Here is a 6000-nt window from a genome sequence, read left to right on the forward strand (position 1 = left end):
TAACCCTGGTGCAATCACTGGTCCTCTCGAGACTTGACTACTGCAATTCTCTTCCCCAAATCCCACCTGTCCCCCCTTAAATCTGTTTTCCATTCAGCAGCTCGTTTCATTTATGGGGCCAAAAGAAGCGACCACATCACACCGATCTTATCCACCCTCCGCTGGCTTCCAATCGAGGCTAGCGCTATCTACAAAACTGCTTGTATCACCCACAAAGCCTTGCACTCCTCCTCTCCTCGCTACCTGGCGAATAAACTGAAACTCTCTGGAGGCTCTAGACCATCACGTAATGTGGAAAATCTTCTGCTTGAACCTCCCACTTTCAAGAAGGAAAGATCGATGGCACAATCCTTTTCAGGCAACGCGGTGAGAATCTGGAACTCCCTTCCGCCGCAGCTCCGGACCACCACCTCCTCCCAGACCTTCATAACGAACCTCAAAGCTCTCCTCCTTCAAAGACACTTCCAAATCTAATCCATGCCTTCTCTATTTTCTGAAGGAAGCCCTTCCACTATAGAAAAATTCTACTGTACATGACTATGGAAGTGTCTTGTTCTATCAAGAAGGACCAGTACCATGTATGATTTTTTGAGGTGAAGACTCAGAGTTGTACGTTTTCCGAACGCCATTAACGCCAGTCCCAGCATCAAGCGGGGCTTCATCATACCAGGCCGATCCACGCCGGGTGTCAGATCGCATCATTCTCGTGGCCCCTGCAGAGCAATTCAGGATCGATTCCGAGACCCTCTCAGGCACCATTGCGTGCAAGGCGTTCCCACCACGGAGTGCGCCTCACTTGGTGAATCGTGTCCCGAGGCCGCTCATCAGGTAGCTGGCAAATAATCCCAATGGGGGTTTTGGGAGACACTCACCTCCGTCAGGATTGATGCAGTTGGCACAGGGCATACAGTCACGGAGCCACCAACGGGGGGAGGGGGGGTATTCCTTCAAGCGTCCGCAGAAAGTCAAAGAGGTAAAATACTGCACTATATGGAGGGCCCTCAAGCACACAAACAAACGTTACGTAGGCAATGGTGGCACTTGTGCAGGTATCGGAAATAAACAAATGTAAGAGGTAGGAAACAGTGTGTTACAAGAAAAAGTGACGGGTGCATGTTACACACGAGTACCAAACACAGGTAGAAAGATGATACCGCAATAAATGGTAGACTCTCAAACCACAAGAACACACTGGGAAGACACTTCCATATCAATAGATCAAGAGGAGAGAGAGGACCAGGTAAGCTGGTCCGAATCCCCGGGGTTATATGTTCTATCAAGAAGGACCAGTACCATGTATGATTTTTTGAGGTGAAGACTCAGAGTTGTACGTTTTCCGAAGAAAAGGAACCGCTTGGGTTTTTCATGAAGCCCTCACCCACCGACCTAGTCGGTGGCATGCTTCATCAGGTTCCAAGGAGGATCTAGATCGGCATTACCGTGAGTAAGACCACATCCAATCAAGCTCCAAAACAGGGGTAAGCCACATCAACTCTCTTCCTTTGCAGGTTGTTTGATAAACTATATATTTTCTCTAGGGTCCCTATCTCTGCCAGGTGACCCAAGAAGGCTTCAACAGAAAAAGCCTATGTGAGGATAAAATGTTTCATCGAATTGTGCCTCACTTGGTTACTTTTTCGCTGTTTTAGCCCACCACCACCTCCGAACAATATCGGCGTAGAATTATCACACCCCTTTCTGGCATATTTTCCTGCCACATCGCTGCCGTCTAAAATCTCGGACACCCACCTAACAAGTCGGCTTCATTGCATTTAATGATTCTTAACATTATTTTAAATACTAAATATGACTCTCCCCTGTACGTTTGTCCTTGTCCTTTATGTTTTGTGTAGCAATACCAGAGGGAATCCCCCTCTAACACATATACGCACTTTAGGGCGTGCGACACATTGTTATCATTCAACACAATCACTATAATTTAGTTTCATAGTTTAATTTGCACTTCTTCACTTATCACTTGGTCCTGAGGAAAGCCAGTTTTAATAAAAAGGCCTGGCTGAAACATGTCGACCACACAGGATGCAGGAGTTCACTAAATAACTCCACCGCATCCGCTTGCCTTTTAACCGCTAACAGGGGCCCAGAAATTACATTTAATTGATCCCTCGGGTACTGGGACCTCCTGTATGGCATTTTAACTTTCACTTCCTTCACCTTTTCACTGCACACTCAGTAAGAATACCAGCTCCGCAGTAACATCTGGCGTCGCAGCACACCCGGGACACATTCGGTGTCACTGTGGTGGGCCCGATGATGAAGCATGCCACCGACTAGGTCGGTGGGTGAGGGCTTCATGAAAAACCCAAGCGGTTCCTTTTCTTCGGAAAACGTACAACTCTGAGTCTTCACCTCAAAAAATCATACATGGTACTGGTCCTTCTTGATAGAACATATAACCCTGGGGATTCGGACCAGCTTACCTGGTCCTCTCTCTCCTCTTGATCTATTGATATGGAAGTGTCTTCCCAGTGTGTTCTTGTGGTTTGAGAGTCTACCATTTATTGCGGTATCATCTTTCTACCTGTGTTTGGTACTCGTGTGTAACATGCACCCGTCACTTTTTCTTGTAACACACTGTTTCCTACCTCTTACATTTGTTTATTTCCGATACCTGCACAAGTGCCACCATTGCCTACGTAACGTTTGTTTGTGTGCTTGAGGGCCCTCCATATAGTGCAGTATTATACCTCTTTGACTTTATACGCTTTTGTATCCTGCACACGTCACTTTTTCCTCCTGTAATGCACTGTTTGCTACCTCTTGTATTTTGTTGGCTCACGATTGTCACTATTTTTTTTTTTTTAATTTTTGGTAAACCTTTATTGTTACGTAAAGCAGTTACAATCACGGGCAAGCAAATCAATAAAGCCATAAGCATGCAACATTCCGCCTCCCAAATGCCCTATTGTAGCTCAGGATAATGACCGTACCATATCGGTACCAGGATGAAAGAGGTTTCTTTTTAAAAGTTAAGGAGAGAATAGGATCTAATGCCGTACAGTCAAATAATACCAATGCAAGGGATTATCATTGATCAGGATCTTCACAGTCAAGACTAATGTAGGCAGGGCATTGGCGCTAGCGGATATTAACTAGGATAGACAATAAACAGTACAGTTCGCTCACCAATACAGTACATGCCAGCTGTAACTTAAAACTTTGGAGAAACGTCCACCCATGCAATTTGAACCATGAGAACGCACGGTGAGCAACCTACCACTCGGTTTCCCGAAAGAGAAGAAAAAGAGGAAGAATAAAGGGAAAGCCAAGCGAAGCAAGAGAGAAAAAAGGGGCCCTAGAAAAGAAAAAGGAAAACAAAAACAGTAGTACCCCTCCCCTAACCCCCCACCCTGCACCCCTGCCTACGGCTACGGCCTCCCCCTTAGCAGCGTGCCTGTCGCCCATTGTATGGAACCCGAAATTTAGAAAAGAGAGGAAGAGAGCTATCGCCCAAATAAATTAAAAGAAGAACTCAAAAGAGGGAAGAAAGAAAACGGAGGAGGACACCAGGACAGACCCCCAGCCCACACCTACCCCCCCTCCCCCACCACAAAGAATACTCACTCCATGCAGGAAACTGAGTGCAATACAATAAATGTAGTTTGAGTGGGTTCAATCTTCGCCAGCCCACCGTTAGCGCCACAATGACATAGGTGAAAAGTCCCGCACTGGCCGCACACAAAAAACAGCACTACGATTCTTAACCCAGGCCCGCCCGGTCCAAAGTACTGATGCAGCCCAGACCCTCTGCCACAGGTGTGAGTGAGTCAAAATACCAGACTGGGACGAGGATGTCATCTTGGGGTGCGGTAGTATACAATAATGTCGTTCGAAGGACGTCGTCATGAACATGCCCGAGGGCCACCAGGGAACGCAAGTGGTGGCGCTCACTATTTACCATAACACTAAATTATACCTGGGGGTCAAAAAAAGTTAGTCATTCAACATGGATCACAAAACCAATATCATGCAGATAACACCAGTGAGAGAACACCATGCAACACTAGTTTATGCTGGCCAAGTCTTTTCTCCATATGCTCTTGAGCCTTGACTTGGCCAGCATAAACTAGTGTTGCATGGTGTTCTCTCACTGGTGTTATCTGCATGATATTGGTTTTGTGATCCATGTTGAATGACTAACTTTTTTTGACCCCCAGGTATAATTTAGTGTTATGATATTGTGTTTGGGGTACGTACCTGGTTGGTCGTTAAACCTGCCCTTAGACCCTCCTCTCATTGTTTGTTGTGTATGCTCACTTTTTACCACCAGTCCAAATCAAAGTACAGAAGATATGTTGTAGCGCCACCGCTGCACGCCGCTGTAGATCGGTTGATCGGTAAAACAGGTTAATGCTCCCGGGAGTAGTACCTTCGTAAGATCTTCCGTCTCCGCTGTAGGCGCCGGACTCCGCGCAGCATTGCTGTCCCCCTGTCGGGCATGGGCACACACGTTGCCTCCATCTAGCCCCGAAATCACAAAGTCCCGGGGATACTCATGAGCCGTCTGCCAATAAGCCCCATGCCCCACAGCCTCTAGTGGTCCGTCCATCGGGGCGACCCCTTCGCACGACGGCATCCAGGGCCCTCCCCACGGTCTCCATCTTGTGTTGCAAAAAGGAATGCAAGTTCGCAATGGCCGTCATGATATCTCCCAAGCGCAGTTCCATTTTCTCTCCCCCATTAACGCCAGTCCCAGCATCAAGCGGGGCTTCATCATACCAGGCCGATCCACGCCGGGTGTCAGATCGCATCATTCTCGTGGCCCCTGCAGAGCAATTCAGGATCGATTCCGAGACCCTCTCAGGCACCATTGCGTGCAAGGCGTTCCCACCACGGAGTGCGCCTCACTTGGTGAAACGTGTCCCGAGCCCGCTCATCAGGTAGCTGGCAAATAATCCCAATGGGGGTTTTGGGAGACACTCACCTCCGTCAGGATTGATGCAGTTGGCACAGGGCATACAGTCACGGAGCCACCAACGGGGGGGGGGGGGGGTATTCCTTCAAGCGTCCGCAGAAAGCGGCGGATCAAATATCACCATTGCTGCAATATTGTGCGAGGATCGCCGTCAAAATCGGGAAAATCCGAGTCCCCATTGTGAGAAGTTGGCCTGATATGCAGTGCTCACTATTCTAGTGATCACTATGTATCAGTCCAAACAACCCTTATTGATGATTGGTTGTAAGTCAACCGATAGACCAGCTATCCTAGTAGCATGGACAAGAGCAGTCTTCGGGCTAAACTCTAGAGGGCGTGTTAAGCCCGCTGTTATACCATCACATATATCCCTTGAACACCAAGTGAAAGGACACCACACAAGTGTTATGAAAATAAACAGTGTATTTATTTAGATCACAACAGCCCTGTACTCTTTATGAGGACAGGGTACTAAGCACACAACAAAACTCTTACGAAAATACTATAAGTTGCACAATTTACACAAATGCCCGAGGGGCACGGAAAACTATATACTATGGAAGTGGAATGCGAAATTACTAGCAGGTAAGTACTGGACTAATAGGCTTTGGAATCGCTAGGACTACGTTACTGAACCTTCAGATTACTAGTAGGAGGCCTAGGGGACTCGGGTGCAGAGTGTGCACTCTCACGCGGGATGCGGGACAAAGTCTATGGAGGCTAGTAAAAGCAAAGTTAGTGTTCTCAGGCGAACCCGATAAGGTAGGCTGAAAACGAAAGTGGATCTAGACCCTTGGATAGTGAGGCTATGCTGGGGCACCGAAATGCCGAAGTTACCTAGCCCAGGGGCTGCGGCTGCATAGGGTTCAAGTGTCGTCGGAAATCCTCGTTGACGAACCAGGAGCCTGAAAGAAGGAGTTGCTGGCAGGCGACCAGTGAAGATTGTTCGGTGGATCCAAGCCTGGATCGAAGATGGTAGACACCTGTAAGCAGAGGGGACCAAGTCCTGAATCACTAGCCAGTGATCAGATGGGCACCAGGATGGCACCGGATGGAGTCACCTC

This window comes from Lissotriton vulgaris, chromosome 5 (genome assembly GCF_964263255.1).
Source record: "Lissotriton vulgaris chromosome 5, aLisVul1.2, whole genome shotgun sequence".
Lineage (NCBI taxonomy): Eukaryota > Metazoa > Chordata > Amphibia > Caudata > Salamandridae > Lissotriton > Lissotriton vulgaris.